The following is a 27134-nucleotide window of genomic DNA, read 5'->3' as shown; positions in this document are numbered from 1 at the left end:
TCCTGAGGCAGATCTCGGTGGGGAAAACATCCATGCTGAGTGTCCTACATGTACAGACCATTCTTTTGAAATAAATATTGTTGTTCATGGAGGGGATTAACTCTAACATGTCTGCCCTACAGAGATCAAACCAGGCTATGATGGCAGCACTGTGCCTTTTTCAGCAGTACCTCCTCCCTCCTACCTCTTCCTCATCCACTGTTCTAACTACCCTCCCTGACCCAAGCACAAGCAAACACACACATGCACACACCTCAACATCCACATGCACACAGGCAGAAGTTGCAAACCACACACACAAATACTCAGGGGACAGACAGCACACTCTCCACCAGGGACATGACAGAACATGACACACAGACATTCTGCATACCTCACAACCCTCTGCCTCCACAACCGCTACCCTTTCCTCTCCTGTTCCCCCCTCAGCCCAGAGCCCAGGCACACACCTTTGTTCCCATAGAAGTCTTCCCTACCCAAACACACACTGCCCCCAAGAAGAGAAAGAGCCTCCCTTCCGACCCGGCATCAGCATCTGCTCCACCCCAAAAGAAATGACAAAAATCAACAACTCTGGTCAGAAAATCCCCCCGGTTCCAGAATAAAACATCCATTCCTGCAACCCATAGCTCCCCAGACACCCCCCACTATAAAAAAATACTTCCATCCCCATTCCCGGCATACCCCTCAAAAAATAAAAAATCCCAAATTGTTCAGGTTACAACATCCTCATCTCCATCTGCCCATACCACTACAGCTACCCCCCTCACAATTAGAGACAACCACTGCAGTGGAGCCCCACCCCTCGCCATCAGAATCTACCACTGCAAAGGACCCTGACACCCCTTCTGATCCCATTCCTTTCCAAAACACAACCCAGTCCCCATCAGTTTTGTCCACTTTGGTGCCTGGCATGCCCTCTAGATGCCCCTCATAGGGGAGGTGTACCCTAGCAGAACTTGTGCAGGCAAGACCAGATGGGCATGATGTTTTTTGGCTCATCAGAATAATGAATATTGATGGACTGGACAATGGCCTTTTGCTATTCATTGAAGTTTGATTTTGAGGCTGAATAAAGCATGTTTTCATTTTTGTTTACAAATTTCTGTGTCCGCCAACTTCTCTCTGAGTTGACTGTATAACATGTACAACCTGTTGTTTGCATGTACAATGATGTTAGTATGGCATGGATTGCATATATTCCATGTTGATAGTATGTATTGAAGAATGTTGGGTCTACATTTCCTGGGTGTAATTGCCAACTTTAGTTTTGGATAAGAGTGTGACATGAAGTCACAAACCTTTTATTTTTTTAGCACACTCACACATAGATCATGCTTTCATTTGTCAACATAGTGCAAGTGTCTCAAAGTGCAACAGTTTAGCCAAAGGATGCTGCATATGTTTGTGATGTGCAGAAAGGTACCTGTCTCATCATCAGACAGCATGGACTCAGCATTGTATCCTACGCCAACGCCATCCAGCTCATCCTCTCCCTCAAGAAGGACCCGAAACTACTAGACTCAGATTCCAAGAAGAAATTAAAGACGTCGCAGCTTGGATGAGCAGCAGCTGTCTGAAATTCAGCTCGGAGAAGACAGAAGTCCTCGTCCTTGGACTTACCCCCTCAGCTTGGGACAACTCCTGGTGGCCATCCGCCCTCGGCAACCCCTGCACCCCCATGGACTAGGCCCGGAACCTCGGCATCGTACTCGACTCCTTCCTCACCATGACACGACAGATCAACGCAGTTGCCTCCACCTGCTTCAACACCCTACAAATCATCCGCAAGACCTTCAAGTAGATCCCCACGAAGCCAGAAAGATTGTCACCACACACTCATAACAAGCAGACTGGACTACAGAAATGACCTCTATGCTGGAATCAACAAGTCCCTGCTACACAAACTCCAGACCATCCAGAACACCGCGGCCAGACTCGTCTTCAGCATCCCACTACATGAGCACATCACCCAACACATTCAAGACCTTCACTGGCTCCTCGCAGAGAAGAGAGTAAACTTCAAGCCACTCACCCTCGCCCACAAATCCCTCCACAACACTGGACCCAAATACCTCAATAAAATAGTCTCCTTTCATCTACCCAAAAGGAAGCTCTGCTCCGCTGACCTGTCCCTAGAAGAAACTCCACACATCCGCAGAACCAGAGCGGGTGGAAGAACCTTCTCCTACATCACGGCAAAAGAATGGAGCAAGCTCCGAGTCCAGATCAGACGCTCCCCAATACTCTGCACGCCTTAAGGAAGAGCCTCAAGACCTGGCTCTTCAGCTGAACCGGAGCTGCACCCTCCACCACCTTGAGATCCTCACGGGTAAGTAGCGCATTTTAAACCCCCTGCTTGATTGATTAATTATTCTACTGGATACATATGGATGTTGACTGCATTGCAGTGAATTTGAACACACCAATGTACACAATGTGAAGTTACAATACTTGAAAGTGGTGAATCAATGTATGTATCTTCTTCAGATCTTGTAGAATAGTGACAAGGTCAACCTTGCATCAGGTGTCATGCCACTGTGGGCAAAAAGCCTTTATGGCTGTGAACACATCTGATGCATTTCCTGAGCCCGTTGTGAGTGTAAGGTGAGCAGAATTCTCAGAGTCTTCCGACCCTCTGTCTCAACAGGACTCAAATTACTGCAAGGATTCTTGTTAGGCAAGGTGTTTGGTGTGTTAGTAGTCTATTGTTTACTCATTTACATTATGTTCGTGCCATCCTGTTTTTGTTTTGTGACATTACAAGTATGATGTTTATGGATTGTCCCAGCTTGGATTTAATTTTGCAACCACACACCTGTCGTAGGTGAGCATATGAATTGTGTGTTGTTTGTATTTTGTGGGTGACTGACAAGGGTGTTGATTTGAGCTTGGATTAATGCTGCTGTATGTCACACCAAGCTGAACTCTGAGTGCTGTGAAGTCTATTGAATTGTCAAGTGGTACGTGTGGTAAGGCAAGTGGAAAGTGAGTGCACAGAAAGGATGTGTGTCTGTCTGCTCTGCAGATGTTCTATGAGCTGGAGTCTCCACCATGCTCTTAGTTGGCCCACATGGGAGGATGTGTTAATGTGAATATGTGTCCAGACTGCAGATGTATAGTCAAGGGCTCATGTGCATGTGCTGAGCTACCTTAAACAAGGGTAAAGGCGAGAGTGACTAGTATTTTACATTTTGGTTTGATTGGAGATACATAAGTCATGGTGGCATGACAATTTATGTGATTTTCAGAGAGTGCGAGGTATGAGTTGAGTTCATGGACAAATCTTGTGTACGAGACATAAGGTATCCACATTCACCCTATGTGAGTGTTTACAGATAGAATAATGTGATTCAGACTATGAAACTGGTTAAGTCATGTTCAAGGTATGGGCTGAATAGGTAGATATGATAAGTGTTAAAGCTCTTAGAAAATGTGGTATTCTGGCAGGAGGTGAGCTGTAGTATGTGCCTTTACAGTGAGGGATGACTGTAACTAGGCATTTTTAATGAGTGAGGATAGTTTTTGTTGTGCATTCGTCAGTGGTGGTATTGAGCATGTAAGTCATATATGGATGTTACAGGGCCCCAGTGAGACAAGGTTCAGCTTATCATTTTTGACAACGTGGATAAGTGTATGTGAAAAGTATACACCAGTTGTGTACTTTGGTGTGCAGAATGGTGAGATGTGTGGTGTTGTATAGTTGATGTATTTTGTGTTTGCATATGTGTTTGCACGTGTAGAACTTAAGTAGAGAGGGGGGTGTCTGGTAATCTGTGACTGATTGAGGACATCTCCATTGAGCAATGCAAGTGTCTTGTTGTGAGATGTGGTGATGTATAAAGTGTGCATATCAGAGTGGGCAGTGATGCTGTACATTGTGATAAGAGTGCAGTCCAAGACATTACAGAGATTACAGAGGGTACAACTAGTGAGGAGTGTGTTCCTTTTTATATCTTAAGTTTGTCATCTGATGAGGAAGTGATGAGTACTGTGTGCATGTCATGTATGTAAGAGTTGTTGTGTACATAGGGATGAAGAGTGGTGAGTGTATGTAGGTGTGGATGTGAGAAGGGCAGCGCCAGAGTGAGATTGTGAGAATTAGGTTTGAACAGTTTGAGGCTGTAGCTTGCAGGGCAGAAATGTTTTTCCATCTAGCTGAAGCATAGGTGGCTTATGACATGCTTGTGAGTTTGATAGTTTTTAAAGTTGACCATGTACTTTGGGGTGGATTTGAGAGGGGTCATACATGCACAAGTAGAGTTCATGCAGGTAATAAGGTAATGTTGATATGAAATCAAATTGGAATGTGGATGATCACACACCGGTTGACTTGGATTGTGGCTGTGCTGGTTGAAATGTGAGGCGACTGTAAATTTAATGTTTTTTAGTCTTATGTTGCTTTTGTGTTCAATACCTCACGTTTTAATTTTTCTTTGAGTTTTGCCAACGTAAACAAATCCACAGGGACATTTGAGCATGTATATCAGATTACTACTACCACATGTTCCTGTAACCCCTCGTGGGGACTTTCTTAAAAATATTTGAAACTTTGATAAAGGAGTCCCATTTGGGGACGTTACTCCCACAGGAGATAACACTTGTTTTTTGTAGTAATGTTGATAGATACATATGTGTTCGATTTTGTGTATGTAAGCAGTCAAATACAGTTGCCAAAGTAGATATGAAGATGTAGAATGTGTTGTCTGCAGCTTGCTGTCTGCCAATGGATTTTCAAGACTGATTGTGTGAATGGCCACTTTGAGTACACTGTCATGTGCAAGACCTATTGGCATCACCGGAAAAGTTGGCTCCATCTAGCCTTGCCTTGCCTGAGTTGTGTGTTGGCATATGTGGAATTTCATCCTTTGTAGGTAGTTGTACTCATCAATTGGTCATTCTTGGCCTTGGAAATTTTCCTTGGATGGATGTCATAATTCTGGAACACTGGATGGCAGTCATTCTTTTGAGGGGTACAGCCATATCAATGTTCAAGTAATGGATGTGTGTTGTTGTGCCGCCTCGGGTAAGACTACCCCGGGTACGTATGCTCACATTTTCCAGTACACTAAACACACATGGTTATTGCTGGCATTCTGACTTTGAATGTCCAAGGTATGGTGACACCAAGGGAGATGTAATCATTGTGATGAAGACTCTGGTTGTGCTGAGGAAAACCCATTGCACTGTGAACAAACACACATTTGACACTAGAACACTGCACCCAGTTCCGTGAGTGTTTGCATTGTCAAAACCTTTGTTACCTCCGATCTGGTTTTGCAAGTGTCACTCTTGTGTTTTTTTCGATGAGGGCTCACATTGTGCCCATTAAATACTGACTTATTGCCTTATGGTTTTATGTGTTTTATTTTGGACAGTGTTTCAGTACAAATCTGGACAAAATGGACTTAATTCTGCACAAGTCATTCATCCTCACAAGATGTACCCATATCCCCTGGCTTCAGGATGACTGTGTCATTTGTGTTTTTGAGCCACAGATTGTGCTACCACTCCAGCATCCTCGCACGCGCTGGCAGCTTTTCTTACACAATGAGCTGTGCACTAGACACACCAACACTGTGGATTCTATGTCGTGACACTCATGCATACTTCTACTACTATGCAGGACACAATCTGCACATTAAAAATGGGAGTATTAATTCCTAGCACACACTACAGCTTGAGGGGCGAGAAGCAGATTAGCTGCGAATGACATTCTCCAAAGATGACTGTATACACATGCAGATTGGGAACTGTGTGCAGCAGCAACAGCCCACACATGGAGACTGTATCCTACATTGTTGTTATCCCATGCTTCTTTCAAAACTAATATGTATTTTGACTACAGATATTTCCCTGATGACTGTGACACAACCACTTCTGCGTTGTTGTAGTTGGAGACACTGAAATCAGACTGGGTTGCTGTATCTGTAGACATGTGTGTTGTCTGGGCCCATATGGTCTATGCTTTACTGTACACAGATCCATCACAATGTCATACTATTGTGAGTACATCATAGTTCTATCGTCCTGCGCTGTTTCTGTGTGTGTTGTGGTAGACTCATGGATTCACTTTCTGACACATACATGTGTTGGCATTGCAATTTGTGGTCCAGCGTCAAATGTGTGATTTCACCAGTATTCAGCATACTAATTGTACCTACCTGATGATGACATTCCCTCATTATACATACACAACATGCTTTTGACCCATGTTCTTTTTGTGATCACAATGATGCTCAGGCTCTCAGAAATTAATTGGCACACTATCTGTGATCATCTTTTGAATCTGGACTCTGTACTTTTACCTGTCAGAGGTTTATTGTAAAATGCACTTTGCTGCTGATCAAGGGGGTGGTATGTAGAGCAGACTATCCAGTTGTGACTTGCCTCCCTGCAAGGCCCCTACATACAACGTAACCTACCTGCACCTGCCATAACCCTGAAGTGATGCTCGTGTGGTGGCGATGACACTACCTCTGTCAAGCATGTAAAGGAGTGCACCATGGTGGCTATGCTCCAAAAGGCTGTCCCCCAGCCTCTATTTATAGAACAGCTGGTGGGGACTGTGTGAGTAAGTCCATTGATGTGGTCTACGAAGGCACCAAAACTGCGGCCCACAGGTGACCTTGGTGCACCTGCCCATCGACCAATGCACAATTGCCATCATGGCCAATCCAAGGGTATGCTGAAAACTTTCTGATTGGATCTCAACACCAATAGGGTCTATGGGCTTCAGCCCCCATTGTATGTGTCATCACAGGCTGAGACAGCTTCCCCACACACGCATACAGTCCTTGAGCTGCTGTAAGTGGCTGGTCTGTCTTGTTTGCACATTAGCCCCCAGTATTTCACAGGTTTGTATGAGACCATTTAGTAGATGATGAGTCTTTGTTTGTTTGTTAACGGTCCCTGGAGCACTTTCATCTCCACTCTGCCCATTTATTTATTTATTTATATTATTTTTATTTTATTTTAGCTGTTTTATAGCGCGCTCTATTACTACCAGAGTATCCTGGCACGAAAAAGAAAACAAGCAAGTGGCCATCGGGAAAGAATTATAAAGGCTAATAGGCAATTCTAAGAAGATAAGTTTTGAGTGCCTTCTTAAAAGGAACGAAATTTTCAATCGATCTCAAGGGTAGAGGTAGGGTGTTCCAAGTCCGAGCTGCAACAACAGCAAGCGACTGGCATCCCAGAGTGACGTACTCGCTGAAAGCGGGACACTCTCAAGAAATTACAGTCAGATGAGCGTAGAGACCGAGTGGGGACATAGCGGCTAAATCTTTTCCTCAGGTAAGGAGGCCCAAGGTCATTGACTGCCTTGAATGCTAAAGTAAGGATTTTAAAAATTATCCTTTGCGCAATCGGCAGCCAATGTAGTTCCTTCATATGTATTCGCACACTTTCTCTACTTGGAACTTTGCACAGCAAACGTGCCGTGGCATTTTGGATAATCTGCAGTTGGGCAACTAAGAAGGCCGGAGTTCCGCTAAAAAGAGAGTTGGCGTAGTCGAGCCGAGATAAAATTAAAGCCCTCGCAACCGACTCTCTTGCTGAAGGTGGCAAATAAGGAAAGAACTTTCTCATGGCTTTATGGGATCCGAAGCACACCCCTGTAAGTTTTTTAATGTGTGCCTCGAATCTCAGATCCTCTCCAAACCAGACTCCCAAATTCTTTGCAGAGATAGTAACTGAGCCTGGTTGGGGAAAATCAGACGGCCACAAGAGTTCTCTAAAATTGGGCGGAAATTGGCGATACAACAAAATTTCAGTTTTGTCTTCGTTGCACTTCAGCTTTGCCACTGCTAGCTAGTTAAACACAGCGGAAAGGCACGAACGGACAACCTCTGTGTTAGTTGCTGCATCCTGCCAAGTAAATAAAAGCTGCGTATCATCTGCATACGCTATGATTTTTGCTCCCATTTGTTCGGCCAGCACAATAAGAGGGGTAAGGTATATATTAAAAAGCAGGGGGCTCAATGTAGATCCCTGAGGAACCCCGGTAGTAAGGGGCCTAATTGAGGATGAAAAAGGAGGGATCCAAACCTGCTGAGACCTGTCTGATAGAAAAGACTTCACCCATTCCAATGCTGAACCCAGTACACCAATCTCAGCCAAGCGAGTCAGGAGGAGTGAGTGCAGGACAGTATCAAAAGCGGCAGAGAGGTCCAATAAAATCAGAGCCGCTCTGCCGCCGCTGTCCAGGCACTCCCTGATTGCCTCTGTAATCTCCACCAAAGCTGACTCCGTGCTAAAAGCTGCACGGAAGCCAGACAGAGCAGGATGTAAAACCTCCGAGGATTCTACAAAGGCATTCAACTGAGCAAATGCAAGTTTCTCACCAATTTTTGCCATATCTGGGAGTAGAGATATGGGTCTATAGTTGCTAGGCACAGATGGATCTGCACCTGTCTTCTTCAACAAGGGAAGCAGCTTAGCCTGTTTCCATTCGTTAGGAACCCTAGCTGTTGGAAAAGATAAGCCCATAATTTGAGAAACCTCAGGTGCCACTACTTCTGCCACTTCAGCCAACACCCTGGCCGGGCAGGTATCACCAGGGGCACCGGATTTTAACGATTTAATTGCCACCAAGGTATCATCCACTGAAGGTGGAATAAAACTCTCCATAGTGTAGATGGGTGAAACATTAGGTCCAACATTATCAGCAGTCCAACTCCCACCGCCACTTTGTTGAATTTTAGCGATTTTTGTCAAGAAAAAGGAGGAGAGACTTTCGCACCCTTCAGTAGAGGGTTTCATCGATATTTGTTCAGCACATGGAGAAAGAAAACTCTTAACTATAGAATTTTTTTTACGGCTGTTGTTATTCGCCCTCTCAATTCTTCTAGCAAAATATTCAGTTTTAGCCAGTTTGATGTTAGCATAATATTATCATCCCATTCCTCAACGTTGCCACGTACTTTTGCTGCAACAATATGGGAATGCATTTCTTTGAAAAAGACCTTTGAGTTTGTTTATGTAGACATTCCTGTAGCATGTACTCCACCTGTAGGAATAGAGGCACTTTGCTTGAGCACAAGCTACATTGTTCGTGAACACATTGCAGAGGGAATTTGATCCCCAAACCCCAGATTTACATCTAGACGAATGGGAACTCAGATTTGCATCTACATGAATGGGGGTAATTGTCCTCCAAACCACAAATATGTATCTATATGAATGGGGGTTATTGCCCCCTGAAACCAAGATATGCATCTACACGTATGGGGGTATTTGCCCCCTAATCCCAGATATGCATCTACACATATGGGGTATTTCCCCCAAACCCCATATTTGCATCTACATTGCTGTGGATATTTGCCCCCCCACATTGGCTCTACATTGCTGTGGTTATTTGCCACCCCCCATATTGGGTCTACATTGCTGTGGGTATTTGCCCCTATTGGCTCTACATTGCTGTGGGTGTTTGCCACCCCCCATATTGGCTCTACATTGCTGTGGGTATTTGCCACACTCACATGGACTTTACATTGCTGTGGGTATTTGCCCAACCCATATTGACTATACATTGCTGTGGGTATTTGCCCAACCCACATTGACTCTACATTGCTGTAGGTATTTACCACCCCCTATTGGCTCTACATAGCTGTGTGTATTTGCCACCCCCCATATTGGCTCTACATTGCTGTGGGTATTTGCCCAACCCACATTGACTATACATTGCTGTGGGCATTCCCCCCCCCCTATTGGCTCTACATTGCTGTGGTTATTTACCACCCACTCATTGGCTCTACATTGCTGTGGGTATTTACCACCCCCATAGTGGCCCTACATTGCTGTGGGTATTTGCCACTCCCACGTTGACTCTACATTGCTGTGAGTATTTGGCACCCCCTCCTATTGGCTCAACATTTCTGTGAGTATTTGCCCAACCCACATTGATTATGCATGTATGTGGGTATTTGCCCAACCCACCTTGATTCTACATTGATGCGGGTATTTGCCACCCCCCTATTGCCTCTACATTGCTGTGGGTATTTTCCCAACCCACATTGGCTATACATTGCTGTGGGTATTTCCCCCCCTTATTGGCTCCACATTGATGTGGTTATTTGCCACCCCCTCATTGGCTCAACATTGCTATGGATATTTGCCCCCCTTATGGCTCAATATTGCTGTGGGTATTTGCCACCCCCATATTGGCTCTACATTGCTGTAGGTATTTGCCTCACCCACATTGATTCTACATTGCTGTGGGTATTTGCCACCCCCACCATTGACTGTACATTGCTGTCGGTTTTTGCCATCCCCCTATTGGCTCTACATTGCTCTGGGTATTTGCCCAACCCACATTGACTATACATTGATGTGGGTATTTGCCCAACCCACATAGACTCTACATTGAGGTGGTATTTTTCATCCCCCATTTTGGGTCTATATTGCTGTGGATATTTCCCGCCCCTTATTGGGTCAACATTGCTGTGGTTATTTGCCACCCTCCTCATATTGGCTTTAAATTGCTGTGGGTATTTGCCAACCCCCAATGGCTCTACATTGCTGGCGATATTTACCCCCCCAACCACCAATTTGACACTACATGGAAGAAATATCTCCCCCCCTTTTGGCTGTAGTTGGGACCCTGCTTTCTGTTGTATTGTCTTTCACAGGGTATTTACGTTTTTCTGTATGGGTAGGTGTCAGACTTAACTTCTGCGACGAGCGCGTCGGTTGCGGTTGTAGTATTGCTCAAAGAGGTAGAGTATAGGGATGACATGTATGATCGGATTCATGGCTACACCGTCTCGTTTACAGGAATCGTACTGTGGCGCTATTTGGAGCTGAAATACTCCAATTCCGGATGCTCTGACCTGTTGGTTGTGGCAACGGGTTTGGCACATGGGAAGTAAGTATCGTACTTCTGCATTTGAAATTGGCTTTGGAAATGCCTCAAGACGACTCCATTCTGCGTTTCCAGAGTCTTCTTGTTTTGGTAATGAGGTCAGAATCGGAGTGACCGAGTCGTTCGGTAAGTAAGTGTTTTGGGCATCGTACTGTGTTGATTGGTTGAACCGGCTCCCAGTACGAGTCAGTTGTACTGTCTGGCTCCGGATGGCTCTGGGATGGCCTTCCGAAAGAGATCGGAATAGTGCCCTTAGTGTGGTTACTTAGCAATAATACAGTCTCACTATCCATTCGTAAAACCACACCAACATAAATGTTCATTGTGTGCAGTACACTCAGGAAGGATCAGAAAGAGAAACAACAACAACATTTAGATTGAAAAGTTTTGCTTTATGTGCATCACGTTGGGATGTAGCACTCAGGGAGGTGCTGGTAACAAACAAATAATCCTTAGACAATGAATGCTGCTATGCAGTGCAACTATTTCTGCACCTATTTCAATTATAGGGTTGATGCGGGATGTTAGGAAAAGGGAAAACATTTTTTTTAATCAAAATTAAAAAATGACATTAAAAAATGCTATATCAAAAAAACTTAAAATAACCACTTTGTTTATGTAATTGTTTTACGAAATTAAAATTAAAAAACATGAAAAGGAAAAAAATTTAAATAAAAAAATCTAATATGTTTTTTAAAGATAAGCGAAAACATCTGCAAGCATATTACTTAATTAAACTACTATCATTGTCAATCATCTATGCAAGCCTATGTACAGGGCCAAACTGACTGGACACACCAAGTGGCTGCAAGGCCAGTTGCTCACGGTCATCAACAACAACTAACACGGAGCACGGAGTCATGGCCACAACCAAAGAAGACATGCAGGCCTATGACAAAGCACGCTGGCTGGCTACACAAAATGGCTGCCAGCCACATCGTCAGAACAACAACAACGAGTAATGAGGCATGGCCACAAACAGAGATGACATGCGGGCCTATGGGGAAAGCACACTTTCTGGCTACACAAAATGGCCACCAGCCATATGATCACAGCAACTAGCAGGAGACCTAGAAAAGAAAGAACACATGCTGGCCTATGATGGACACTGACTATACAAAATGTCTCTTGGCCACATGGCATAGTGAACAACAATGGCAAATGGTGGCCTATGGCAAACACACACACACACAAACAGACTCATGGAAACACTGAGAACACTGCATTAATTTAGCAATGCCAAAATTAATTTAGCAATGCCAAAAATGAAAAATATCAGGGCTAAAAATGTTTACAACACACATCCCCCAAAGCCATTACCCCACCTATACACTGTTTGCAGGGAAAATAAAACGTGGAATACCACAAAAAAAGCATATTTTGTATTTTTATCTAATGTCATCCACGGCCTAAATGATGTTTCGATTCAACACAAACCACAAAAACAGTTGTTTCATGCACCCATGAATAATATAGGCCTACTTGCTGGAAGGCCCATTGGCAGACTAGGCCACAAAGTGAATTAAATCAATATTGCAAATTTATAAAAAAAAAAACATGGAGAAAATGTAGTAAACTGCAACATTTATCCTTCACAAAAGAAGAAACATTAAATGCAGAACAAGAACTAGGTCCCTACTAAAACTTCAGGCCACCCACCACAATCAAGTTTAAAAATCTAATAAAAGTACAAATACATCCAGGTACATGCCCCCAATCAAATAAACAACACCCTTATACACCAGTTTTTCAATTTACTTGTGATATCTCAAAAAGAAAGTCCTTATTTCCAATGGTATGTATGCAGCAGACAAGGAGAGTGATCCTTCCAGCTCCAAATCCCAATGAAAAGTGGCCAGGAAAGGGTCAAAGTATGGGAGGATCCTGCTGGACAGGAACAGGAAGTTGGAATCTCTGGGGCAATTCCTTGCTGTTTAAAAGAAAAAGTTTTAAAAAAGGCTTCTCACACAAAAACAACTCCAACCGCCAGTTGAAAAGAAATTCCACTCCAATGCTTCTAGGCTCCATTCTGAAGCAAAAATGCCGGTCAACCACTCCGTTTGCTAAAAATATTAGATTGGTTCTGTCAAGTCGGAAGCCCTGTGAGTGAGTGCGAAGTTTCGTGGGAGGTCTCTAGCAGTGTGAGAAGTTTTGTGCACGCTCGCAAGCTGTCCGAGATTCTTGGTGCAAGCAGTTGAGAGCCAAAAGAAAACTTGAGAGTGACCGTAAATAAAACCTACGCTCCGCACCTGAATGGCGGAATTCAGAATTCTGCAGTCCTGCACGGAGTGCATGAATTCCGCAAAATCAGCAAGCGGACCAGAGTTTACCACCCAGGCTTATTATCTTCTCCTTTTAAGTAGGAGATTATGGATAATTAGAGCTTCTATCAGACAGACCGCAGAACCAAAAGGTTATAACTCTGGGGTGGAATAAGTAAACATTCCTAATACTGCATAATATTACCAATAAAACATCAAATCTTCTTGTCAGTGTAAGCTGACTTGTGGGTGCACTGTTGAAAATTACCATCTTTTGTGAGGTGTTCCCCCAGAATTCTGCCTTCTTGGGCTGAACCCATCTTTCTTAGCCATAAGATTCTGCCCACTTTTCTCCCGCTAAAATACAAAGTCCCTTTTCAATGTGGTATGGTTGGCTCTCCCATAGGCTACCCCTGGGTTATACTGTTATAATTAATAAGTGCTAACCTCAGTTTATGAATAGCTAGAAAAATGGTCCAAAATATGACATTATCATAGCCATGCCCCTGGATGGTACAGGGCGCCCTGACCAGGTGAAAAAGGATTCTGTGTTCTTGGATTTATGTAGAGAGGGGCAAACTACAAGTTTCCCCATGCACAGGCTGGAAGTGGGCATAAATGTGGAATCCCAGATACCCTCCTCAGAACACAACTGGACTTAGGAAGAATCAGAAGAAGTACTGCCCTGTCCTCTGAAGAACCTCAAGAAAGACTAGACCAGCTTGCCTTGAACTCAAGACCTCAGAAGGGACTACAAGAGTCTGTTGACTGACCTCCTGTTTGAGGTTCAGGGACACAACAAGTATTCAGAGGACCTTTCCCTGCAACTGCCTAGCGGACCAGTACCAACTGGATTTGCCCTGCACCCTGCTGCTGGACTGTGTTGGAATGAGCACTAACCCCCAAAGTGGTGTCCACCAGGTCCTGAGCACTTTGCCTGTCTTAGAGTGTAGTCCTTCCGTGCCCAAACTGCAAGATCTGGGATTAGAAACTTTTTGCAAACTTTCTGCCCGGAGAACTGACAGAGACCGGGATAGGCACTGAAGCAGCAGCAGTTAATGTTGAAGTGCCAGTTGACCTCATCTTGCTGGCTTCCAGAAAAGTTTTTAAGTCACAAACATAGAAGCCTTCATCAAGACTGACACCGAGCAACAACTCATTGAAGTTGAGATCTTCCTGGGCACAGGCTTTGGACTCTGCCTGCTCAGAGTTTTCCTGCTTTTGTTGATGACCAAATCAGGACCCAGCAATCTGTCATTGTTGGGCTTGTTCAAATCCAGCTTGCAGCTTGCCCCGCCAATGGTTTATCAATTACCACATTTTCTCTATAAATATTTCTAAGTCAGAAGGTAAACGTTCCATTGGGAGAAACCTGGGGGCATGTTATCAAGGGATTTATCTCTGCTTTTTTGGCTTTAAAAGCCAAGAAAGTGGAGATAAAATTATCTCCCTATCAGCAAAAGGGTGCTAACACTCAACTTCGCATGTTAGCACCCTTTTTCTCTACGCTTCCCCTTGCATCTCTAATGAGATGCAAAGGGGGCTTTCCTGAGAAAAATAATAGGACAAATGTTGTTAAGCGACATTTCTCCTATTATCAAGGATATCTCTAACCCTGTTAGTGATAAAAAAAAGCAGCGCTAATCGCGGTTAGCCCTCCTTTTTTTACACCTGGTATTTTCCTGACTTAGCCATGATATCCTATGGAAGGTGGATATCATGGCTAAGTTTGTGAGCCCCTATCATCAAGCTAACGCCAAACTTCGAATCTCTCATTTGGCAGTTAGCGCGAGGATTGTTATCACTGCTGAGATAAGCATTGCTAATAGCACGCTATCTCAGTGATAAAAATCCACGCTACCCGGCGATAATTATCCTAGCGCTAAGTGCGATTAGATGTAATTATTGCTGGGGCTTGATAATATGGGCCAGAGTCCCTTATCCAACCTACTGTCCATCGCAGCCGCCTTAATTTTTTAATTTTTACCCAGTCTATAGTGACCAGATAACTGTTTTCTTGCTTTGTGCTTTTTAGTGTTAATTTTAACACTCATTTTTAAAATTCATATCCCAGGTTCTACTGATTGGATTTTTGTCATTTTATTTATTAAACTGTTCTCTATTTTTCTAAATTGGTTAGGGATTTTTCTTGAGGTGTGCTTTCTCTTTATTACTGTTTGAGTACTGCATAAATTCTTGTATCTACTTTAAAACTAACTGATGTGTGCCCTGCTAACAGAGAGTTACGCAAAGATTTATTTAGTGTCTTTAGTGACAAGGACTCTGCCTATTGAGGTGGGTTCTTATCTCTATAATTGTTAATCTAATTTCTTACATGTTCAGTTTGTCATAATTCATTGATGTGTAGATGACAACTTATCTGGCATAAATGTAAAACATGTGCCCAAAAAAATTTCATCTACCAATGCTAAATCCGTATTTGTATTCAAGCTAAGGATCAGCAACTTTTTAAAAGCACAGACAGCACCTATGTTTGCATAAAATGTGCAGGATGTGAATCTTTTTTTGTGTTTTAAATTACTTCTAGGCACTGGAGGTAGGTGTTTTCAGCACAGTATCAACGAAACACAATACACCTAATGCAAAATTTGTGAACATTTACAAAACTGTAACTTTGATGGTGTTCAGTAGGATGGCCACCTCCCTCCAGGTCATTATAGACACTGTTTCCAGTTTTTAACTTTTGAGTGATAGCCTAATCCATTGTGGGTGTTGTAGTCTTACATTGTTTCCACTAAATAATTAGTCCAATACACAAGAAATGAATAATTCATAGGTGAAAAGTCACAGGCGAGAGACAGTGTCTGTAATAACCTGGAGTGAGGTGGTCACCACACTATTCAGAAACATTTTTCATGCCTTTCTCACATTCCATGAAATTATTAACTTATACCTTGACACTCCATGCATGAATGTTGCTGCAATGTGCAGGTTTTTTAAAGCCCTCATCCAAAGAAATGTTGGGAGAAGTATTTACTTGGAAAATTATTTTTGTTGAAAAACTGAGGATAAGGATACACAGGTGTACTCAAGGGAATTTATGAAAAAATGTTGGTTTTCCTGGCACCAGCTCTTATGAATCAGGACAAACTTGAAAATCTTGGCTAGAGGTAGTGGAGAAGTGTGGCTCAATGATTAGAGCGGCAGACCCTGATGCAGAGGTCTAGCCCGGGACCAGGGTTTAATTGCCCGCCTCGGCGGGTCTTGTGCTCAAAATTCCACGGACCTGATAATTCTCGCCTCGGTGCCTATTCCAATCATGGAGTCCCACTCTGCAACTCTGGGCAATAGCTTGCTTAATCTCCACAACGGCCCCCACAACGCTAAGGATGCCTTGCCTCCACCTTGGGGGTGCCCAGGAGTGGACGCCTCACAGGGAAAGCCAGGATGGGTTCCACAGCGGTATTCGTACAAGCGCCTTGAGACCCTTGCGGGTGAGTAGTGCGCTATACAAGTATCAATTTACAATTTACAGTAGATATTCAGAAATATGTGACTCTTTTGAGAACCAGGCTTCTGTTTTCGTTAGAGACATATACCTTATTCTGACCTGTCATTAATAGTTTTGTGATTGAATGTCAAGAGGTCAAATGTGAGGTCTGTGTAGTTTTTACATTGTCATTACTAAAGTTTCAATATTAGAGTGAGCATTGCTGGCATAAAATAAGAACTGACATGATTTTCGTTCTAGCATTCATATTCCCATGCCAGAACCTGGTTTGGGCTCCAGGAATCATCACACTTACATCAAGAAAGATAGCAGCATGTTTTATTCTGAAGTGTGCTGTGCCATACTGAGAAGGATGCTGCAGTCTAAAGAGGAGCGTGCAGGATTGGAGGCCCTTTTTCCTGTCAGCACACCTAGCTCCAACAGTCTCCCCTCAAGGAAAATCAGTAATTACATTTGTTATATATGGTTACCATCAATAAGCTGGATTTGAAGCTTGGTTAATCATTGATCCTACATCAAATCATGGGAAAATGAATTTCTAAGGGATGGATTGGCATATGCAGGCAGCAACCATAGCAAATAACTTTTCAGTATTGACCAGAAGTTCTCAAACCCTTCAGCGACTGAAAATATCATCCCAGAACCTCTGCAACACTCTAACTGACTTCTTCCACTACAAAATCTCCACCCTCTACAGGAATTCTTATCCAAACTCACTGCCGCCGACACCCTCAGACTCCTAGACCCTGCAGGCGCCGCCAGCAGTACACCAGCTAATTAATACCAGCTCATCACACAACAACGTCAACATCACATGCTCCATCCACTCTTGATTATCCACAGACCCCTGCCCACACCACATGTTTAAACTCGGCATCAGTAGCATCAGAAGCAAGCTCACAGACATCTTCAGCACGTCCATCACATCAGTCACATTCCCGAACGACTGGAAACGCACCAAGATCAAACCCCTCCTCAAGAAACCATACGCTAAAGCCAACGAGTTCAAAAACTACCAACCAATCTCCCTGCACCCCTTTCTCACCAAAGTCCTCGAAAAGTCCAGCAACTCATGACTTACCTAGAGAACAACAACCCTTCTGAACGCATCCCAATCTGGATTACGCTTCAATCAAATCATACACAGGACATCAGAACTCTTCTGGACAGAGGAGACTCAGCTACCCTAATCCTCCTCGATTTCTTGGCGGCTTTCCACACTGTCTCCCATGACACCCTGGTCAAAAGGCTCCATCTAAAACCCTCAAATGGATCTCATCCTTCCTCTCCGGAATGACTCAGAGGGTCCACCTCCCTCCCTTTACCTTGGAGTCTAAGAACACCATTAGCGACGTCCCACAAGGCTAATCTCTCCTCCCCACCCTTTTCATCACCTACATGAACCCCCTGGCCAACATCGGCAGAAACCATGGACTGAACATCACCTCCTATGCACACTGCACCTAGCTTGTCCTATCCCTCTACAAGGATCCCTCCACCACAAAGGCAAACTTACACCTATGTATGACCAGCATCCCCAACTGGATGGAAGACAACTGCCTCAAACGCAACATAGACAAGACAGAATGTCTACTCTTCGGGAGCACTACCTTGTTGTGGAACAACTTCTGGTGGCCTGCCAACCTGTGACCCCTCCCACCCTCACAGACCAGGCCCAGACCCTCAGAATCATCCTGGAAAGCAAACTTACCATGAAGAACCAGATCAACACAGTCTCCTTTGCCTGCTTCCTTACCGTCTTCAAATGGCTCCCTGTATACCCCAGAAGTACCATCATCCAATCCCTTGTCACCAGTCGCCTGGACTATGGCACCTCTCTCTCTCTATGCCAGAATCAAATCATACCTCTTGAAGAGACTTGAGACCATCCATAACTCTTGAGCCAGACTCATCCTTGACCTCCCCAGATGGACCCGTATCACCCCCCCACCTGAAGAAGCTCCACTGGCTCCCCGTACACAAGAGATGCCAATTCCAGATTCTGACGCATTCCTACAAAGCCCTGCACAATCAAGGACTAGCATATATCAACCACCACCTAAACTTCCAACGACCCTTGAGACACCTGCTCTCTGCATCTCTCTCTCTCGCTCACACCTCCTGCACTCGCCGCAGCAAAAATGGAGGTCATTCTTTCTCCTACCCGTCGCAAAATTCTGGAACAGCCTCCCCATCCACCTGAGGACATCTCTCTCCCTTCAGGAATTCATAAAAGAACTGAAGACCTGGCTCTTCGGCTGAAACCGTGAGCAGCCTGGACCCAGCACCTGGATATCCTTTGGGTGAATAGTGCGCATTACAAATCTGGATGATTGATTGATTGATTGATATACTAATCTGCTGCATCAACAAGGTCTTTACAAGCTAGAGATGACAGAATGCAGGTGACTATCTGGCAGTGCCAGCTGCCATTTCACTTTTTACTAGGGGTGGGCTGAGCTTGCGGAGTTGCACTATGCGTAATTCCATGGAGTTGCATAAAAACACTGTGGAATTCAACATAGTTCTGTGAGTGGGCAACGTTTATCCACTCGCCCCTTGCCCACCCCTAAAGTTCTCATTTCAACCAGGAATCGACTGCTTGGACCATAGGCATCACTGGTTTGGTTATGGAGGCGGCTCTCATGTTCTACTGTGTTTACTGACAATCCGAAATATATCTCAGGTTTCAGTAGTATTGGTACTACCTGCTCCAGGCACTGGCTAGTTCTAGGAATAGAAACTGCAGGTGAAGAGCTTAAAAAACTGGATAATATTATTAAAGATCTTGAGAAACAAATAATTGAAGACAACACAGTTACTGACGCAAGGCCTTACTTGAAAAGATTGAAAAGACGGTCTTAGAATTTCATCGTATTGAACAAAACAAAAAGTCGAATAAGGTAAAGAAAGACATTAAAGCTTTTACTCTTGAACGAACTTACTCTTATCTACAGAAAGATTTTTATACAAATCGCAATTTCAACCCTCATCAACAAACCCCGAGACCTTGGGGACGTTTCAATAGAAGAAACACCATTGTGGGTTTCACTGATTCATCTGCTGAGTCATCTGATAGCTCAGACCCTGGTGAATGAGCAAGTGGCCCTACACGTAATCAAGGCCATTTTTTAGCCAGAGGGAACTCCGAACCACAAAAGAAAGGGAGAGTAAAACAGCAACAGAGATGGCACAATCCCCCAGGAGAACGTCAGACCAGACACAAGTTTTTTCAATGGTAACGGAGAGAACCAACATAGACACTATTCCTGTCTTTAATATATCAAATCACATCTTGTCCAACCAGGAAACATCCATACTAAGTAAAGGATTATCCTTTGTTCCCACGACCTATCCGAACTTTTTGGATCTTCAGTCCGAACTATTGGGCTTTTTCCGTAAGTTAAGACTTCGGGCTTTTTTTTAACTCAATCCCTCGGAGCCCAAACCTGTGACCACACCATTTAGACCCCCATCTACGTTCTCACCCACCTCGAATATGATTCCCAAAGAGATTGTTACTTTTGAAAAGGTCATTCTGAAGGAAACTTCAGACTTGGCAAAATCACACCTTTTCATACCTTACAATATCTCGCTGGAAGAGAAATCAGCCATTACGACCTAAAAGAACGATACCAACCTGATTATTAAACCAGCGGATAAGGGTGGGGGAATAGTGTTACAGAACATTGGGAATTATAAAGATGAACTCCAACGACAAGTCTCCAATACTGACCATTATTGCAGACTACCGTGTAACCTCACAAAAGGAATACAAACCTTGATTAACCAGGTTACCAAGCAAGCCCTTGAGGATGGTTATTTGAGTAAACATGAATACAATTTTCTCAATACCACTAACCCTAGAACCCCGGTCATTTACACGCTGCCCAAGATCTATAAAAGATTGAATAATCCCCCAGGTAGACCTATTGTGTCTGGCTGTGGTTCTGTTTTAGAACCATTGGGCCATTATGTCAATTTCTTCTTGAAAGACTTTGTGTCAGTAACCAAATGCTACATTCGAGATAGCATGCATATGATCAACTCATCGAAAATCATCCCTTCAATCATGAAAACGAGACTCTATGTACCCTAGACGTGTAGTCTCTCTATACGAACATACCTCAGAGAGACTCGCTCCTGGTCATGGAAAGCATACTTAACACCAGATCACGTCCCCATAGGGTACCCACTCTATTTTTAGTACAACTCCTTGAGATCTGTTATGTTATGTTATGTTATGTTATGGAGCTTTTATATAGCGTGCAGCTACTCACAGGGAGTGTCCCGACGCTTTCCACCCTCAACTCATATTGAAATAACACAACACAGCTAAAAACAAGCAACAGAACGGAACAGAAGAGACGATGAGCAGTAAAAACAAACTAAGAGTTAAAAAGCCAGGTCTTCAGGCCCCTCCTAAACTGGAGTAAATTAACAGTACTCCGCAGAGAAAATGGAAGCTGATTCCAAAGCTGGGGGGCTCTGCAGCCAAAAGACCGCCCTCCCGCACGAGCCTTCCTCACCCGTGGAACCACTGCTCTGCAAAGAGCTTCCGAACGGAGGGAACGAGCCAGACGATAAAAAGTCAGTCTCCTCTGCAGGTATCCCGCTCCTGAACCATGCAGAGCCTTGTGCATCAGGGTCAGGGATTTGAACTGGATCCTCTTCCTAATGGGGAGCCAATGGAGCGACTGGAGCAACCCAGACGCTCGAGCTCGTCTCCCTAGACCAAAGATCGCCCGGGCAGCAGAGTTCTGCACCACCTGAAGGCGCTGGACCAGATAATCGGGAAGGCCAAGAAAAAGAGCATTGGCAAAATCTAGCCTCGAACCGACTAGAGCCTGCACTGTAATCCTCCTATGCTCCTCAGATAACAAAGGCAAAAATTTGCGGAGCATTTTCAATAGTCCGTAGCAGGTGCCGGCCAGGCCAAGGATGTGAGTACGGAGCGACAGCTGATTGTCGAGCTTGACGCCCAGGTTTTTGGCCACCACTGAGGACTGTACAGGAGGACTCATGTCGGACGGCCACCAATGCTGCCACTCAGGATCGGCAACGCAACCAAAAAAAAGAATCTCAGACTTTCCCGAGTTGGCCCTCAGACCGTTCCGCTGGAACCAGTCGAAGACCAGCGCAAGGCAGTCCCGGATTCTCTCTCCCACAAACTCTTGGTCTTTCCCGCATGTGAAGAGGAGTTGCGTGTCGTCGGCATAAGAGACGATCTGGGCCCCATACGCCTCTACCAAGGCCGCCAGAGGGGACATAAAGATGTTAAATAATGTGGGGCTCAACACAGAACCCTGTGGAACCCCAACTCCCAATGGCGGCATCTCGGCGGAGCTCTGGGAGACCCAGACCATCTGGCGGCGGCCTTCCAGGAAAGAAGTAAACCACCTCAGCACCGTCCCCCTCAGGCCGATGTCATAAAGCCTGGTTAGAAGCGTCTTGTGGGGGACGGTGTCGAAAGCCGCCGAGAGATCTAACATGACCAGCATGGCCCTGCCGCCGGCATCGAGAGTCTCCCTGAGGATCTCGGTCACCTCAATCAGAGCTGTTTCCGTACTAAAATTAGGTCGGAAGCCCGATTGAGATGGATGGAGCAGATTATTGGCTTCCAAAAAACTCGAAAGAGCGCCGTGAGCATGTTTTTCCGTAAGCTTCGCTAGTGCAGGTAACAACGAGATAGGCCTGTAGTTCGCCAGGACTTCGGTGTCAAGGCCCGGTTTTTTTAGGAGGGGGATCACCATCGCTCTTTTCCAAGAGCTAGGGACCCACCCCTCCCTCAGGGAGGCATTGAGGATAGGGTTGACTAAAGGGTTCACCACTGCCGCCATCCCGGCCAAAAATTTGGCGGGGCAGGGATCAAGTGGCGAGCCAGATTTGAGGTTGGCCAACAACATAAGAGAGGCCTCGCTGGTAACAGTGGGGAAGTCGGACAGCACTGCCACCGAAGTCTGCGGCAGTCCAGAGTCCAGCTTCACACCACTCCCTCCATCCGGTTCCTCCACGAAGGTGGCCTGAATGGCCTTGATCTTATTTGTGAAGAAACCAGCGAGATCGCAGGCCCAAGCGTCCGCCGAAGCTGGAGGGGGCGGATGGGAGCTGGGGATCGTAAACTCCTTCACAATAGTAAAGATCTCCTTGCAGGAGTTCGCAGATGCCTCTATCCTCCTAGCCAGATAAACCCTCTTGGCACCGAGAATGTCCCGATGGTAAGCCTTCAACACCGCCTTGTAGGCAAGTTTAGCCTCCCCATCGTACGCAAGGCGCCAGGCCCTCTCAGCCACCTTGCACTGCCTACGAGCCACACGGAGCGCCTCCGTAAACCACGGGGCAGAATGCCGGGCCACCGTGGACCGAGGGACAACCTTGGGAGCGAGATCTTCCAACCGATCGGTCAGCCAACACTGCAAGGTCTCTATGTCACTATCCAGGTCACCCGAGAGAGGACAGGGGTGTTTCAGCAGTGCCTGCTCGAGCAAGTCAGGAGTTACTCTATGAAGCGCTCTGTCTAACTCAGAACTTCTTTTTGTTTGACTCACAATACTATCAACAGGTACGGGGTACTACAATGGGTGCTATTTTTGCCCCAACCCTGGCTATCCTGTACATGGACTGGGTAGAGTGTAACACAATTCTTTCCAACAGCAACCCATTCCATAAGGGGTTGCATACCTGGAAACGTTACATTGACGATATTTTCCTCATTTGGGGTTGGTCACCTGATGAGCTCCCTGGACTCTTATATTGGCTCAATAATAATTGTAACGGCCTCACTTTCACCCTGACACATAGCAAGACCAGCATTTCTTTCCTAGACCTGACTATTCAACATCAAGATAGGGTTCTCTATACATCTCTCTTCCGTAAACCAACGGAAAGAAACACCCTGCTTAGTTATGATAGCTGTCACCCCAGGTCTCTGAGGGACAGTGTGCCATACTCCCAATTCCTCAGATTGAGGAGAAATTGCTTTAAGAAGGAAGATTATTTTAATGAGGCAAACACCCTGTCTGACAAACTGAGAACCAGAGGCTATCCAAGACGACTGATAAAAAACTCAATGAAAAGGGCTTGGTATTGTCCTCGTGAGACCCTTCTGGAGCCAAAGGCCAAACAAATCTCTGAAAAGATGGTATGTGTCACCACCTTTTCTACTATCTCCAATCGAGTAAAACAGAGTATAAAAAAGAATTGGCATATACTGAACTCGGGTCCACTCAACTGGGAAGTTCCCCTGTTTGCCTTCAGAAAAAGCAAAAATTTGAAAGACCATTTGGTCAGGGCAGCCCTACCCCCAGTAAATTCAAAGAATACTACACTCCATGACCATTGGTCATTACCACCTCTTCGAGGCCACTCCAAGTACGGATCATGTGTGGTGTGTGACTTTTCAATAGACTGTAAAGAATTTGTATACAAGGAAGTAAAGAATGAATTAAGGACTTTTACTAGCTGTAATAGTTGTAATATCATTTATGCCATCTTTTGTCCCTGTGATTTAATTTATGTGGGTCAGACTAAGCGGAAAACTAAACTACGAATATCCCAGCATCGGAGCCGGATCCGGTGTAAGACTCCTAATGCTCCTTTAGTTGAACATTTTGCTAACAAAGGACACACAGAGAATGAAATTCGTTGGACTGTGATCACTCAAGTCATCATCCCACCTAGAGGTGAGGACCTGACCCGAATGCTCAACAGAGAAGAGCTCAAATGGATATTGAAAACGGACAGTCTGAATTCTGGATTAAACCTCCAAGAGGAATGGACTGCCCTCATTTGAAATTCTGACCCTTACATCTTTTTGAACTGAAGATTCTGAATTGGCTTTAATAGTCATGTACAACGTTACCCTTGTGTAATTCCTTCCTCCTTATACTAAACTTCTGTGATTGCTGTATCATTGTTTTAGGTCACTTTCACTGTGCACTGTGCACCACTCACTCAGGTTAAGTGCACATCGGTTCACCTAATATGGCCGCCCAGCTATGTGTCCGTCATTTATGTTTATGTTCGAACACGCTCCTATGGCCAACAAGCTTCCTTGCACTCCTGCCTTCCCTATCACCCAATATGGCTGCTTAGCTACGTGTCCGTCATTTATTTTTATGCCCGAACACGTTTGCATGGCCAATCAGCTTCCGAGCACTCCTATCTCCTCCATCACTGTCCCCACACGAGCACGCCAGGCAACAGACCAAGCAACCGACTCACGCGGTAAGTTTCATGCAGCCCGTAGTTCGTTCGCAATAGTAATCCCATTCTGCACAACCCTGATGGCCCAATCTTTTAACAGGCAGCTTCCTGGTACCGCTGGATCACGTTATTGTACCGCGGTGATAAACCTGCCCGACTCTGGTAAGATTCCCCCTGCACCGGTTCGCTTCCCCCAATTCACGTTATGACTATAGCTAACGTCTGTAATTACTTACAGGGCTGGTCTACAAACTAAGGCTGTTACTTCCTTGCCTGAGACAGCATACTGTCATTCCCTGGTAAGCCTGCATAACTCACTTCCTGAATCACCCATAACTTGACCGCTTCGGCATCAACAGTAATCGCGGTCTTACTCGGCTAGCCAGCTTGTATTGCCCGGCTATTCACTCCTTCTATTGCCCGCAACTGACCGCCTGTTTTAAACAATGCACAATGTTTTAACTTCTGTGGTCTCACTCGGCTAGCCAGCATGTAGGCTTTTACCACAATTTCACCACCATCGGAAACTAGTTCCCAGTCCTGTTTCAATATGGGCAAACTCGGCTAGCCAGCATGTAGGCTTTTACCACAATACCGCCACGATCGGAAGCCAGCATGTAGGCTTTTACCACAATACCGCCACGATCGAAAATCATTTCCTAACCCTGCTTCAATATTGGCACACCTGTGAAACCGTTTTACCGCTTTACCATGATACCAGCCTAAATAGTAAATTAACTCGCCATTCTGACAGGCTCACCTAGCACTTTCACCATAGCGATATGTATCTGACTCACCCGCAAATAATTTAAATAGCTTCACTATTCACTTCAAGTCACCGGATGAAATGTGTAAATAACTGTATAAACCCCTTGTTTTTAAAAAAAACCTGTATTTTTCTCTTTCCAATTTCTCCCTTAGGCAATTAGAGGCCTAATAACGTTAAGGCATTAATTGTATGTCCTGATGATGGTCCCCATGATTTAATAGGGGGACCGAAACGCCGTCGACCTGTCTAGCACCCTATCCAAACTTGATTTAATATGATGTAATGGTGCTATTTAGATACTTCTGTGTAATTAATTCTAAACAGAAAACGTTACATTTGCCTTAAAAAGTCCTTCTTTGTTCTTATACTACCTTCTGTATTTGACCTGTTAGTGTTTGGGCACAGGCTTGCGTACCACACTGGTGAACTGTTGAAGGTATCTCTTTCTGGATTGTTTATTGAGTAAATTTGAGACCTCTGTCCGGCTGGACATGTCGCTCAAAATATAGATTTGACTCTGTCTATTTTATTGTTTCTGAAATACTTGAATGCATGGGACCATTGTTGTTCAAAAAATATGTTCCCCGAGGTCCCCTGCTGACTGAATTGTGGTCACTTGTTGTTCGCGCTCACCAACTTGATGTTGACAATCGTGAGCGAGGAAAAATCTCGCCGGGAGGTTGATTTTCCTTGCCCGCGGTCGCCAAAGTGACGCTGACGAATGCGAGCGAGCGAGGAAAAAAGCTCCCCTCTGCGAGTTTTTCGGAACTCTGCGTAGTGCGGAAAACTCTGCAAAGTCCGCGAGCGGAGCAGAGTTCACCTCCCAGGGTTAGTAAAACTGAAGATCTGTTGCCATTTCTAGCAGAGATTGGAAGCATACATCAAGTAGGAACAAAGCATCTGCTAACTTTGAAATTATTGTGAGATTAATTTTATATTTACAGCTAATTAGACTAAACAGCTTACTATTGAAAACTATGCATGGGCTAAATACCTTATTCCACACTGACTGTTAGATATGATAAAGGGCACTCAGCACGTTTTGGGTGCAGCCAAGCCACTGGAGGTTGCCTTTCACCAAAGGAGGGAGGGGCCAGATGTGCTGCCATGACCTGATTTCTCAGGGTGAAAGCGCAAAGAGGTGACACACATAGGGGGCCCCAGGCATGCAAAGAAAGCCTGAGCACCTGGGGCTGGTTACATCTGTGCCATGAGATATCATTATTGTCCTAAAAAAGGTACTTGATTTGTTATATAGCAGGGATGGCTTGACGCATGAATAAGGGGTGGCCCAGGCTACACGTGGGAAAAGTTTGCTTGTGGTATGTAAAGTATGCTTTCTGAATGTTTGATGTAAATACTAATGGTAGGTGCAAGTAAACTCCGCTAAGCAGCGTAGGTGGCGTTTTTGCCAAACTCCACCCTCCAAGCAGAGTGTGGAGTGACAAAAAACCCTTGAGCTCCTCCAGCAGAGCAGAGTTTACTGTCCATTCCTACTTTTTGCTCTGTAAACCTTCCCTTCACTTTCTCATTAGTGGAGAAAACCAAAGATCTGAGGGTGGG

This window comes from Lissotriton vulgaris, chromosome 7 (genome assembly GCF_964263255.1).
Source record: "Lissotriton vulgaris chromosome 7, aLisVul1.2, whole genome shotgun sequence".
Classification (NCBI taxonomy): Eukaryota; Metazoa; Chordata; class Amphibia; order Caudata; family Salamandridae; genus Lissotriton; species Lissotriton vulgaris.
This window is presented reverse-complemented; position numbering follows the sequence as displayed.